The sequence below is a fragment of the Hippocampus bargibanti genome, linkage group LG09, assembly GCF_051943395.1.
Source record: "Hippocampus bargibanti isolate YZ-2025 linkage group LG09, ASM5194339v1, whole genome shotgun sequence".
Taxonomy (NCBI): Eukaryota; Metazoa; Chordata; class Actinopteri; order Syngnathiformes; family Syngnathidae; genus Hippocampus; species Hippocampus bargibanti.
In genome coordinates, this window is record NC_142742.1 from 14,001,563 (window position 1) to 14,017,426 (window position 15,864).

The window sequence follows — 15,864 nt, forward strand, 5'->3', positions numbered from 1 at the left end:
GAGGACACTCAGCTGCGCACTGAGAACTGGGTCATGCAGTCTCCAGCTCAGACAGAGGAACATGAGCACTTCTCTTCAGAGCATGATTCCGCCGATGCATGTCGAGGGGATGTCAGTGAGAGAAGTCTGTCAGCAGGCCATGATATCCACACACAGACTGAACTTTCCACAGACCCGGTGTTTGACATAGCACGCTCGACCCCTGACTCACCCCCAGATGAGACTGAACTTGAGGCGGTAATTTGCACACAACCACAAGACACACAGGGCCCCATCAATTTCACGAGATGTGGTAGGACAGTTAAACCCCCTGACAGGCTGATATGTGAAATGTCCTATCAGAGAGTCGGGATGCCAACATTAATGTGGGTTTAATATGACCATTTGATTTTTTTTTTTGGGTTTGTGCTGTGTGCCAATTGTCGCCATTATCTTTATGGCTTCTCAGTAACGGGTGTTGTTATGTGCTGTTTTGTGAAATGTAAATGGCATTTCTACTAGTCTGTGATAGGATGGGTTTTGAACCACCCTATTCCTTCACACTTCTGAAAGAAGAATTCCTATGATTGACTTCCTTGTACATCCTTGCCCGATAACCTTGTCTATTTTGCCTGTTGGTCTTTCTGTTGTCTTCCGTGTGTATGTTGCCTCACTTCTGCATAATTTAAGGGGGGTGTATGTAACGGAGTTGTACACTTAGGTTATTAAATTATGAAGGAAGTGACGCAACGGCGCACAGTGTGGCACTATGTCCCGCCCATAGTTTCCAGAACAATCTCGAGGAGATTCAGGTTAATCACAAGACGAAACCCATGCGACTTCACCCATCCCTTCAGATAGATAGATAGATAGATAGATAGATAGATAGATAGATAGATAGATAGATAGATAGATAGATAGATAGATAGATAGATAGATAGATAGATAGATAGATAGATAGATAGATAGATAGAAATCTAGCACTCTGTTCAAAGATTGTTCAAAGACTACATTAATTTGTTTCTGGGTGTAAATATAACTCACAGTGAAAGGCTGATAAATTAATTGCCGCATTCATATTTGATGATGAGTTAAGGCACTTCTCATGCATTTGTCATGAGCCTGTCAAGTTGGTTGTGTCTTGACAGTATCCTTCACAAAGCTTCGTGTAGTTTCATGTCACCATTTATCATCATGAACACTTGACATATCATTCATACAAATCACCCGCAAGATGTGCGGCAAAATAGATTAATTTGTCAACCTACTGTACATACAAGATTTGGCTTCCTGTAGGGAATAATTGTCACATAATTGAAGTATTTAGAAGACCACATCACTCTGCAAGAGTAATGTGATGCCAATGATGGACAACCACACAGTGGACACATATCTTATGAGGAGCACTCTTGTGCATTGCACAGCCTCATAAAAATGTCTGGAGTTAATAATGTGGCAAGGCAAGGCTCTGTCACTTTCACTGGGAACTGCATTAAGGTTCTGATGGACACTTTGCAGCAGGGACGTGGGGCTACATTTTTACACAAGTTGTGCCATGCAACGTGTCATAACAGCCGTGCCGTCTCCATGATGGATACTACTCCCTCGGGGGATGGAGATATTGCAAGCCGGGACAAGGGAGGGGATGGAGAGCTTGAGGTCAAAGCTATTTCGTTTCTTTTCCTGCTTTATCTTCTCCTCAGCCTTCGACGGCTGAATCCCAAGAATTTTAACACCAGCGTTGACATAAACAACAGCAATGTGAAAATCCTGTAAATATTGTAGATTCAGTCATCTGGGGAAGATTTTTCTTGTGTAGAAGATAGGCCATTGTTTTTACTTTGTTCAAATAAAATTTTATGGAATAGTCATCAAAATGCAACTATGTCAGAAATATAGGTCAGTGCCTCTGGAATTGTTTAGGCCAGCCGGGAAGCCCTTATGAACTTGACGGTGAGTAAATAATTTCTAAGGAATGAGTATGAGAGTGTTTCTGTGTTGTGTAAGTGCAAAAAAATCAGTAGCCCGTGTAAACTGTTTCAGTAGTGTGGCCCGTGTGCGAAAGTATTTTAGGCATGTGAATGAAAGCATTTTAGTGGTTGTGGGAGCGTTTCAGTTTAGGTGTGAGAGTATTTTAGTGATTTGTAAGGGAAACATTTTCTGTCATGATTGCAAGTGTTTCAATAGCAGGGCCGGGGGTGAATACTTTTCTAAAGGATATATGAGAGAGCTACAGTCGTGAGGGTGAGTGAATAATAGATAGGGAGAGCATTACTATCCTCAATGTGGGTTTGACACACATTCACAACCTTTTCCACTGGGATGTAAGATTTGATGATCAAGATGATCAGTATTTTATAGAAGTGAATACTTTTGCAGTCTTTTGTGCAAGAGTGTTTCAATAATGTATGTGAGGGTGTTTCATTAGTATTTCTGTGATATTTGAGAACAAAACATTTTTGGTCAAAAAAGGGTCGTATGGTTGTGTTTCAGTCAAACGTGAGAGCATTTCATGAGTTCAGCTGTTGTTAAAGTGTGATATAAATACATTTGTATTGTATTGTATTGTATTGTATTGTATTGTATTGGATTGTATTGGATTGTATTGTATTGTTTATCATGAATGAATATGTTTTTTCAGTAGTGTGTGAGAGTGCCTCTATTGCGTGTGAGAGGTAAACCAGAATGATGTCCCTGGTGTCTTCATGTAATAAGGAGCCTGAGAAGCAGGTCAACCCACCATATGTGCATCACAACCACAAAAGTACTTTGGCTTCTTTATTCTTGTCACACACAGTTGCGGGATGGGATTTTGCATCCATTCAAACACGCCACAAGTCCATCAAGGGGACATTGTGAACGGGAAACTAATGCAATTCTTTCTAACTTTCCTTTTTTTGCTTTGTTTCGATCGAAATGTATCATGAGGGCAGCCGCACATAAAAGTGAGCAGCATTATGAGGCCTCCTGTGTGTACAGGACTGTGAATATTTATGGTTCTCACTGTGCCCTTTTCCTCTGCTCCATTTCCTCTCTATATTTAGTTGCCATGTCAGCACGGTGCCCACATTTCACTTGTACATGATTGTTATATCACCCACATTCATGCAAATAATATCAATTTGCACTTCATTAGGCGATAACTAGAACAAGGAGCTTACCGGTAAACGATTAAAAGGATGTGTCGCTTGGTCATTCAACAGGAGTGCCTGGAAATCTTCCTAACAGCCATTAGCTTCAATCAGGCACACTAGGGGGAATTAGTCAAACTAATCCGATGGATGCAGAAAGTAGCCAAGCACTGAAATCGATCTCCAGGAGACAACAAGGACTTTTATATATTATTACCTGCATGATGACTTTAAAGTGTTGGGAACCTATGACTCGCGAGCCATATATGACTCTTTTGATGATTGCATCTGGCTCGCCGATAAAACTAAATAAAGTTCATATTGCTTTTTCGCTGTTCATTTCTTGTTAGGGTGGCAGTTGGCGAACAGCGCAATTTTGATTGGATGATACTGATATATGGCCGTTGATGTCGAAACAGGTAAACGCCCCTTTTAAATAATAATTAAATAACGAGTATCGTACACTCCAGGTTGAATGGACGGAAGGATTTGCCTTTGTTTAGAGAAAAAGTTCTGCCGTGATTCTAATTTGCAACGAAACAATACCATGAATGAAACAGTTGAATATTAGTGGCACTTTGACAAGCCCCATGCTAACGTCAGCATCAATAGACTTCTGTGAGAGACAGCAGAGAGCAAGCGTGCAAGCTAATGAGCAGTGTGCAGGCTACCTAGCAGTAGATTCACCTATGGACCCGGCAAGTTGACTTTTATTCCAATTGTTTGGCTGGATTATTTTACCAATCACAAGAAACGGAAAACTATTCATATGAATGGTGAGTATTATCACAAAGTTTTTTAAAAATAATATACTCTGACAATTTGTTGCAATCACGTGCATGCGTGTTTGCGTGCGTGCGTTCGTTTGTGTGTGTACGTGTGTGTGTGTGTGTGTGCGTGTGTGTGTGTGTGTGTGTGTGTGTGTGTGTGTGCGTGCGTGTGTGCGTGTGTGTGTGTGTGTGTGTGTGTGTGTGTGTGTACGACCACTCTTGTGAGGACTACTAGCATTTTATACCATACGTCGTGAGGACATTTCTGACAATTGAGGACCTTTTGGCCGGTCCTCACAAGTTTTGTTCTCACAAATTCACCCAGAATGATTTTTTGGTGTGTATTTTCATTTCACTTGGATACACACACTTTTTACTTACTGTGTGTGTGTTCATGTTTAATGAGAGGAAAAAGTTCATACCACAAAAAGTAAAACGATATTTCAACCAAATTCACCACGGGTGTGAGGACTTTGAATGTACCCATTCAGAATTTAGTGTTCAAATGTAACACGAGTTCTTCTCTAAACTTATCAGCAACGGTGGTTCTCACGCCTTATCGGAAGTTATCCGGACCTCACAAAACCTTTAAAACAGGAATGTGTGTGTGTGTGTGTGTACGACCACTCTTGTGAGGACTACTAACATTTTATACCATACGTCGTGAGGACATTTCTGACAATTGAGGACCTTTTGGCCGGTCCTCACAAGTTTTGTTCTCACAAATTCACCCAGAATGATTTTTTGGTGTGTATTTTCATTTCACTTGGATACACACACTTTTTACTTACTGTGTGTGTGTTCATGTTTAATGAGAGGAAAAAGTTCATACCACAAAAAGTAAAACGATATTTCAACCAAATTCACCACGGGTGTGAGGACTTTGAATGTACCCATTCAGAATTTAGTGTTCAAATGTAACACGAGTTCTTCTCTAAACTTATCAGCAACGGTGGTTCTCACGCCTTATCTGAAGTTATCCGGACCTCACAAAACCTTTAAAACAGGAATGTGTGTGTGTGTGTGTGTGTGTGTGTGTGTGTGTGTGTGTGTGTGTGTGTGTGTGTGTGTGTGTGTGTGTGTGTGTGTGTGTGTGTGTGTGTGTGTGTGTGTGTGTGTGTGTGTGTGTGTGTGTGCGTGTGTGTGTGTGTGTGTGTGTGTGTGTGTGTGTGTGTGTGTGTGTGTGTGTGTGTGTGTGTGTGTGTGTGTGTGTGTGTGTGCGCGTGTGTGTATGGCTCTCACTGAAAAACATTTCTATTTTACTTAGATATTTTACTTTTATGGCTCTCTTAGTCAAAAAGGTTCCCGACCCCTGTTTTAAACCGTTCATGGCACCAGTAATGACAACCTGGAACCTGATAACATGATAAACTGTCCACTGTAGTAGTATCATAAATTCAGTATTACGTATAAGAGACCAGCAAGTCCGACAAATAACGGGACTGTTATTTGAAGCTAATGCTGTTAACGTTGTTAACGAATGTTAATCTGAATCAAAACTGCAGCTCTGCTTACCTTTGCCTTTGAAATTGCCTTTAAAATTTGACAGGCGGGCTGCGTCAGTCCAAGATATGGTACTCTATTAAAAAAAATGCAAATGTTGACAGGCCATACCAAACGTCAACAGAACAAAATCATTAAAGTATGAACATTTTTATTAACTCATTCACTGCCATTCCCAAATTTATTCCAGAATTGAAAATATGACATGGAGCGCCATTTCCCAATTTGGTTGGGTTTTGTTTTTCCTTGCAGAGGGGCGCAGATAAAGTGCTGGTCAGAGCTCTGGCAATGTTTTGTTCCCTTGCACGAGGGGGCAGCATTTGCCTTTTGTACAGCCACCTCCACTGGCACCTAATATTACTACAGACCCATATAATTTAGGAGTTAACTCTTTTTTCTGATGAAAAAATAGACTCTAAGGTTTCTTATGCTGCTTTGCATCTTGATGTAGTCCTAAAACTCAATATTCTTTGGGTCCTGGAATTTGAGTGAAAATTACAAAAACTATGGCACTGGAGTGGACACATTTTTGCACATGTCTGGCAGGGAATGAGTTAGTGAGAACAATGAAACAAGTTTATACACTGTGGGACAAAGAAAAGAGTACTTATTCTAATTCTTCGGCGGGCCGGATTTAAAAAAATGGGCCGGATCTGGCCCGCAGGCTGCAGTTTGCTCACCCGTATGATAGGGATACTGTGCTTGAAAGCAACAGACCTTCAAAGCCAGCCTCTCTCACGGAAAAGATGGTGGAGATATGATTTAAATGAGCCAAAGTGTAACATCACAAATTACAAACATTTAGAATCGCTCAGCGATTAATCTTTCACACTGCAATCAATCCCAGTTTTTGGGTGAGGGGCAAGGTCGACGTTGGGCTGCTTGCCAGACAATAATAGAATTCAGGAGTAGATTAGAAGTTGAATTTAATTGCTCTTCAAGGAAAGTCGTGAATGCAAGCAAAGAAAGCAGTAAACTGCCGAGAGATGTGGTGTGCAGACAAATGACATTATTGATGTCCACATTTGATAACACTTCCGGATGGATCACAATGATAATCTATTTGGACAACCGCGCTGCTCCACCATGAATAATAAAAGAAGTCTCAAGATCATTAATATGATAGATTTCCTTTAATGTGTGCACAGCACGCTTAGAAGTCCACACTAGAAAAACAACTTGTGTTCATTGTGTTCTGATTTGTAGATGCGAGTTGAATACCATTCGACACGTAATGACACGGCACACTTAACGGTTCGAAAGGAATGTTGTAAAAGCAGATCGGATGCTCTTGGGTCAGTCTCCTGGTTGACTCAGTGCATGAAAGTGCTTTGATTTGTGCAGCCACCAAGAGGAAACACTATTTATGCAACACTAAAGAACTTCAGAAAACATTTTCATAACTCTACTGGTAAAATGCTAGATTTTATAAGGACTGTGAATATTGCAGGGACTACAAATAAATTCTTTGGTGTTCCACAATGCAATTTTTCCCCCCAGAAATTTCCCTTCTTGGTTGAGTTTCTTCTTATTTTATAATGGCTGTGTCAATGACAAGATAAAGCCTGGAAGTTGTGATAAAATCAAACAGTGTCATACGGCCAAGATTACCACCTCACACTATGGATGACAAAATGAGGCATTTTGAAGCAATGAGACTTCCATCCTAATGCTTTGCTTTTTGGCCAATGCATCATGAGGCCTCATTTGTTCCAGTGCACCATCATGTGGAAAATCAATGTCATGACAGAGTGTGTGATGAAAATGCGAGCATGGATTTGATGTGGTCAAAATGTCTGGAAGAGGATTAAGGCCAACCAAGAAAATAAAATTAAGATGGCAGTATTCTCACTTTTATTGCACAATTCAGACTTTAAAGTGAGGATCCTCACTTTAAAGTATGCATTTTTAGATTATCAGGATTATTGGAATAAAGTGAGAGTTCTGAGAGAAAACTGCCATATCTATTTTTCTTCTTTGCAAGCCCTAATCCTTTTGCGTAAACATGGCAGCGAGTTGTGATGTGAATGAATTATGCGTGTGTTACATGAAAGAATAATTGCTTTACTTTAGACATTGAAACAAAAAAAATGAAGATGCACCGTTCATTCATTTTTTTGAGTGGAAGGTGGTCTGTTGGTACTCCAGTTCTTCACAACAAATTATACACTTCACCTTTTAAAATATCAGCAAATACAAGACATTAAAATGCGAGTTGGGTGTGTCAGTGTCAAATGTCAGCTCATTGTCGTCTTGGTGCTTTGCAAATTGTTTCACCGGATTACTCGGCACACGCCTCGGAGCCTCGGCGCAGTCGGGCACTTCACTACCTCACACTAAACAATTGGGACGATTGGAGCGGAAAACCGTAATTGAAGTCAAGAAAGAATGTCAAAGCGGTACATTTTGACTGAGAGAATAACATCTTTATATGTGGGCAATGAGCTCTCTTTAGCTTGCGACATTATAGAGGTTCTTCACCTGCAGAGCGATGTGAAAGACTACTCACCAATTACCGCAAACGCTTGATTTCAGTTATGACTGCCAAGGGTGGCACAACACGTTATTAAGTTCAGAGGGTAATTGCTTTTTTTTTACAGTGTCATATCAGAACAGAAAAAAAGGAAATTAAGAGTGGGGAAACAGGTCTGTGAAAACTATTTCACAGACCTGTACATGTACAGTACATGGCTACTGCTTGCTTGTTCTGAAATCAAATATTGTGCACCTTTAGCCCTTTATTGTTTTAGCTTGATTGAAGTCTTTTGGGATCATACTTTGTCTCATCGTATCATTTCAAAAACCTTGTGGTTCACCTTTGCAACCACCGTGGGCTCACTTTTGCCCTTCTTTACCATGTTGTTTGTGAACACAACAGGTAGCGGCATGGAGGAGAAAACCCACCAAAAAAATCGAGTTCATTCTGCCTCACCAGAGTCCCGACAGCGCATACAAATGAAAGAGAGTTCCCTGGGGAGCTTCAAAGACACCATGACGATACTGTTTTTTACTTCCTCTTTGGCTCTGCTGGATCGCGCCACTTGATTGATGGCTGTGTATTCACGGAGGAAATAGACTTTGGCTATCAGCATGCAACACATGATTACGCTGTCAAGAGCTAGAGAACATCATCCTCTGCGTGGTAAAGCTGTATTGCGATGTGTAAAACAACATATCTTACTCTAAGTGGCTTTTATTTTATGTGTTTTGATGTGCTTCTGCACACACTTCGGGATTCCGTCAATATTTTTCTTGATGTTGCTCTTTAATTCGCCCCACTGTGGTGCGCTTTCAGGTAGGTTTATTATCCGTGGCCTAACAGCCAGATGCCCACCCCATCATTAAAAAAAATACCTTCTCAGTGAACACGGGCCACTGTGGTGCACTTGAGTGCAGTAAACAACCTCGCAGAGGCCTTGGAATTTCAGTCGAGGGGCTCAAAAGAGAAGGAGGTCGGAGAGGGCTTCACTCCAAACCTTGCATCACTTTTTGAGAGGCCTCAGTGGACCAGGAGGAGACTGTGACACGTTTACAAAGTGAAAATCCAAGTGGGGCATAATAATGGCGAGCTGAATTTCGGCACCATCATTTTGTTTATTTGTTTGTTTTTTTGTGTGGCTGCTTCACTGGATGTGTATTGATCTGGACAACGTATCGAGAACCCCAGTGCCTGCACGCATCACTAGTCTGAGGTAATTTATCACCATTGGGTCAAAAATCTCATCATGTCAGGAAAACAAACATATGGTCCTTTTAAATCAGGCCATTCTACGCCATTCTAACCTTGACCCATTTGACACGAATGTTGTCTCTTCAGCATGGTCGTTATTACTTCACTGGGACCAAAATCTGTTTATCTGTCATGTCAGGGGACCAAAAACCAGGTCGATACAAAGAGAAAGCCCATCAACCCAAAATAACTGAATTATTTGTTTTGTCCCCCTTTTGTGTGCACTATAGTTTTCATCACAAACATTTAGCCAAACATTAACGTATTAGCAATGGAGAAATCATCGAACCTTTCTTGAGCTGACTAACCTAATCATGTGCTGAATTGCTTTTGATTGTGCAAGTGTGCCCGAATGGACCTGTGGGCGAGTAATCTAAAAAAAGGCCTCCGGAAGGAATTATAGTGCAGTATGCATACGTACTTGCCATATTCAGGGATACAATTAAGTGCTCATAATGCTGAGCGATGATTCGTGAATAGATTAAATTAGGTCCAATCACCCGTCTATTCATCAAACAGATTTCTCACACTGCGCTTTTTTTTGTGATAAATAGCATTCCCTACACACATACTACACATTTTTTCCAAGTATCTGTATATTTTTATCTTATCACATTGTATTGTTTGTAGTCTAATACAACATAGAGATTGTATTATTAAATATTACAAGGATGTGTGCACTCAACGACCAGTGTGGCCAAAAATAACTCAAAACGTGAGTTAAAAGTTACGCAAATGTAAAATGCATGCATGATCAACACCCTCTCACAATTTGTATATGTGTGCGTGTGTGTGTGTGTGTGTGTATGTGTGTGTGTGTGTGTGTGTGTGTGTGTGTGTGTGTGTGTGTGTGTGTGTGTGTGTGTGTGCGTGCGTGTGTGTGTGTGCGTGTGTGTGGTATAGTGGATGAGGCTTGTTCAACATAAAATTTTCTTAAAATAGGTTGACAAAATAGCATCCAAGGTAGCTATGGTTACCAAGTACTGTAGGAAGAGAAGCAACAGGAAGAGCTTGCAGAGGAAATACATAGACTTTGTGGCTTAGACGTTGGAAAGTTATCAGAAACTGTGTAAAGACAATGAACTGTCAAGGACGTACTGTCTGTACTGTCTGATTCAAGCATTGAACTCACTTCAACCACTCTATGGAACCCCGTAACCTGGTGATAAAATAACCTGTCCACTGGAGTAACGAGTGCCCCTAAAAGGGTTAGACTAGTCAAGGTCACAGTTGGCATTCCTTATGCTAAAGTAACCAATCTGTGTGGAGGAACCTGGCGTAATGCACTACTGTGTGAATGAGTTTGTGTGTGTGTGTGTGTGTGTGTGTGTGTGTGTGTGTGTGTGTGTGTGTGCGTGTGTGTGTGTGTGTGTGGGGGGGTGTGTGTGTGGCAGCGAGTTGTGATGTGAATGAATTATGCGTGTGTTACATGAAAGAATAATTGCTTTACTTTAGACATTGAAACAAAAAAAATGAAGATGCACCGTTCATTCATTTTTTTGAGTGGAAGGTGGTCTGTTGGTACTCCAGTTCTTCACAACAAATTATACACTTCACCTTTTAAAATATCAGCAAATACAAGACATTAAAATGCGAGTTGGGTGTGTCAGTGTCAAATGTCAGCTCATTGTCGTCTTGGTGCTTTGCAAATTGTTTCACCGGATTACTCGGCACACGCCTCGGAGCCTCGGCGCAGTCGGGCACTTCACTACCTCACACTAAACAATTGGGACGATTGGAGCGGAAAACCGTAATTGAAGTCAAGAAAGAATGTCAAAGCGGTACATTTTGACTGAGAGAATAACATCTTTATATGTGGGCAATGAGCTCTCTTTAGCTTGCGACATTATAGAGGTTCTTCACCTGCAGAGCGATGTGAAAGACTACTCACCAATTACCGCAAACGCTTGATTTCAGTTATGACTGCCAAGGGTGGCACAACACGTTATTAAGTTCAGAGGGTAATTGCTTTTTTTTTACAGTGTCATATCAGAACAGAAAAAAAGGAAATTAAGAGTGGGGAAACAGGTCTGTGAAAACTATTTCACAGACCTGTACATGTACAGTACATGGCTACTGCTTGCTTGTTCTGAAATCAAATATTGTGCACCTTTAGCCCTTTATTGTTTTAGCTTGATTGAAGTCTTTTGGGATCATACTTTGTCTCATCGTATCATTTCAAAAACCTTGTGGTTCACCTTTGCAACCACCGTGGGCTCACTTTTGCCCTTCTTTACCATGTTGTTTGTGAACACAACAGGTAGCGGCATGGAGGAGAAAACCCACCAAAAAAATCGAGTTCATTCTGCCTCACCAGAGTCCCGACAGCGCATACAAATGAAAGAGAGTTCCCTGGGGAGCTTCAAAGACACCATGACGATACTGTTTTTTACTTCCTCTTTGGCTCTGCTGGATCGCGCCACTTGATTGATGGCTGTGTATTCACGGAGGAAATAGACTTTGGCTATCAGCATGCAACACATGATTACGCTGTCAAGAGCTAGAGAACATCATCCTCTGCGTGGTAAAGCTGTATTGCGATGTGTAAAACAACATATCTTACTCTAAGTGGCTTTTATTTTATGTGTTTTGATGTGCTTCTGCACACACTTCGGGATTCCGTCAATATTTTTCTTGATGTTGCTCTTTAATTCGCCCCACTGTGGTGCGCTTTCAGGTAGGTTTATTATCCGTGGCCTAACAGCCAGATGCCCACCCCATCATTAAAAAAAATACCTTCTCAGTGAACACGGGCCACTGTGGTGCACTTGAGTGCAGTAAACAACCTCGCAGAGGCCTTGGAATTTCAGTCGAGGGGCTCAAAAGGGAAGGAGGTCGGAGAGGGCTTCACTCCAAACCTTGCATCACTTTTTGAGAGGCCTCAGTGGACCAGGAGGAGACTGTGACACGTTTACAAAGTGAAAATCCAAGTGGGGCATAATAATGGCGAGCTGAATTTCGGCACCATCATTTTGTTTATTTGTTTGTTTTTTTGTGTGGCTGCTTCACTGGATGTGTATTGATCTGGACAACGTATCGAGAACCCCAGTGCCTGCACGCATCACTAGTCTGAGGTAATTTATCACCATTGGGTCAAAAATCTCATCATGTCAGGAAAACAAACATATGGTCCTTTGAAATCAGGCCATTCTACGCCATTCTAACCTTGACCCATTTGACACGAATGTTGTCTCTTCAGCATGGTCGTTATTACTTCACTGGGACCAAAATCTGTTTATCTGTCATGTCAGGGGACCAAAACCAGGTCGATACAAAGAGAAAGCCCATCAACCCAAAATAACTGAATTATTTGTTTTGTCCCCCTTTTGTGTGCACTATAGTTTTCATCACAAACATTTAGCCAAACATTAACGTATTAGCAATGGAGAAATCATCGAACCTTTCTTGAGCTGACTAACCTAATCATGTGCTGAATTGCTTTTGATTGTGCAAGTGTGCCCCAATGGACCTGTGGGCGAGTAATCTAAAAAAAGGCCTCCGGAAGGAATTATAGTGCAGTATGCATACATACTTGCCATATTCAGGGATACAATTAAGTGCTCATAATGCTGAGCGATGATTCGTGAATAGATTAAATTAGGTCCAATCACCCGTCTATTCATCAAACAGATTTCTCACACTACGCTTTTTTTGTGATAAATAGCATTCCCTACACACATACCACACATTTTTTCCAAGTATCTGTATATTTTTATCTTATCACATTGTATTGTTTGTAGTCTAATACAACATAGAGATTGTATTATTAAATATTACAAGGATGTGTGCACTCAACGACCAGTGTGGCCAAAAATAACTCAAAACGTGAGTTAAAAGTTACGCAAATGTAAAATGCATGCATGATCAACACCCTCTCACAATTTGTATATGTGTGCGTGTGTGTGTGTGTGTATGTGTGTGTGTGTGTGTGTGTGTGTGTGTGTGTGCGTGCGTGTGTGTGTGTGCGTGTGTGTGGTATAGTGGATGAGGCTTGTTCAACATAAAATTTTCTTAAAATAGGTTGACAAAATAGCATCCAAGGTAGCTATGGTTACCAAGTACTGTAGGAAGAGAAGCAACAGGAAGAGCTTGCAGAGGAAATACATAGACTTTGTGGCTTAGACGTTGGAAAGTTATCAGAAACTGTGTAAAGACAATGAACTGTCAAGGACGTACTGTCTGTACTGTCTGATTCAAGCATTGAACTCACTTCAACCACTCTATGGAACCCCGTAACCTGGTGATAAAATAACCTGTCCACTGGAGTAACGAGTGCCCCTAAAAGGGTTAGACTAGTCAAGGTCACAGTTGGCATTCCTTATGCTAAAGTAACCAATCTGTGTGGAGGAACCTGGCGTAATGCACTACTGTGTGAATGAGTTTGTGTGTGTGTGTGTGTGTGTGTGTGTGTGTGTGTGTGTGTGTGTGTGCGTGTGTGTGTGTGTGTGTGTGGGGGGGTGTGTGTGTGAGCGCGCGCGTGCGTGTGTGTGTGTGTGTGTGTGTGTGTGTGTGTGTGTGTGTGTGTGTGTGTGTGTGTGTGTGTGTGTGTGTGTGTGTGTGTGTGTGTGTGTGTGTGTGTGTGTGTGTGTGTGTGTGTGTGTGCGTGTGTCTGTGTGTGTGCATAGGACCGGAAGTCGCAATCGCACAGCCGCGTAGGCAAGCGACACATTTGAGCTTCGCACATCTCCAGACAGTCTAACGATAAGTCTCATAAATTCTGCCGCTATTGACACTCCCTTAACTCACACTTCTTAACCGAGATTGGCAGGAGCGGAAAGGAGTGAAGCAGCGTATTTTAACGCAAAACATACATAATATATGGGGAGGCAATAAAAACAATGTATTTTTAACGGAAGCCTCTGATAGGGAATATGAACTCATAATTTCACATATAGATTGTATGATATGATATGACATGATAATAATAAGTAGGAATTTGTGGGTACCCTCAGTGGTCTCTTAACAAATGTCAAAATGAAAGAATATATAGGAATTCTGAAGACACAAAAAGGAGAGGAGTAGCAGTACCTTGAAGCACCTACATTGCAGGAGTCTCTGAAGGAGTCCTTTGGCAACACAAAATTCCTACTTATTTCAAACCGATAAACAGTTTAAGGCAAAAATTAGTGCATCCAAAAGATAGGCTGACAAATGAAAAACAAAGTAATGTAGTTTATTCAATACATTGTAAGAATGAAAATTGTAAAGAGCAATACATTGGGGAGACTCAACAAATTCTCAAAAAAAGACTTTATCAACATCGCAGGGATAATACTAGTGGGCCTCAATTGGCAGTACATATGCACCTAAAAGCTAGCAACCACTCATTTGACGACAATGAGGTTAAAATCTTAGCGAACGAACATAGATGGTTTGAAAGGGGAGTAAAATAAGCGATTTTCATAAAACAGCTAAATCCTTCACTAAACCGATATGGTAGTGTGAGATTCAATTTGGATCGTTCGTACAATAGCCTGCTTAGGCAACATAGGATTAGTAATGCTGATGAGGTGATACCGGAGGAAGTGGGGCAATCAGGCCAGTCGTTAGTCAGGACAATAGGAAGAATCAGTGGAGCCGCAGGGAGTAGTCCTCTGCTCCCCCCAACTTGAGAGTAGGGACTTATCATAGCAGTGTGCGGCACTGCCATGTCTGGACAGTAGGGATATATATATATATATATATATATATATATATATATATATATATATATATATATATATATATATATATATATATATATATATATATATATATATATATATATATATATATATATATATAGGGACTACACTACTAGTAAGACTTTAGTTCGCTGAAGAAGCATCTTGGATAAGAAGCGAAACGTCCGACACCTTCAAAGAAGTTCAGATGACGGCTGAACAGTGACGTGCAGTCAGAGAGGCAGGTGAGGCAGTGCCTCACCGCTCATCATGGAAATATCAAATGACAAAATAAATTAAACAGTTATATTTCTTTAGTGATTTGTACTTTAACGTTCTTTTCCATTTAACTTCACCGTTTTTTTGATTTTTTTTCAAAATCGCTGAATTTTCACATTTACCATTCAAATACTAAGTAGAGACGAGCGGTGAGGCAGCAGCCGGCTGAGCCTCACCATTGATTGCGCAATCACTTGCTAACTGTGCTGGCTTGCTGTGCAGTGAGACCGCATTGCTGTCCCTCTGCATATCGCTATTAAAGTGTTCAAAAGCTTTTAGTATACGAACTAAATTTCTTCAGTTTAGCTGGTGTATATAATGTACGGTCCCTGTACATTATAAACACTGTACTACAGCGTTTATTTTATTTTATTTTTATCAAAACGGTGTGCATAGGTGAGGCACACAGTTCTCCTGCCTCATGACAGGGGGCGCTGGTGATTAGAGATTTTTCTTGCGACTCCTCCCATCCCAAGAAGGATCTCATTGAAACTATTCCTGAAGCGACAAAGTTGCTCCAGCTCGTGCTGTTCCACCTACTACAGCATCAGTGGAGCGCTCATTCTCAGCACAAAAGACTGAAAACATACAGTCGGAACAGGACTGATCAAGGACGACTTTCTTCACTGGCAGTGATCTCCATTGAGACAGAGAGACTTGGACTTAATTTATAAGTAAAGGTAACACGATAATAACGTTTTTAAAATTGATTTTTTATGCTCGGTGACCGACAACAAAACCGCCACATTATCGTCATCCATTTAATTTGTAAGCACTTTTACAGTACAGTATATAAAGAGTGCTGACAT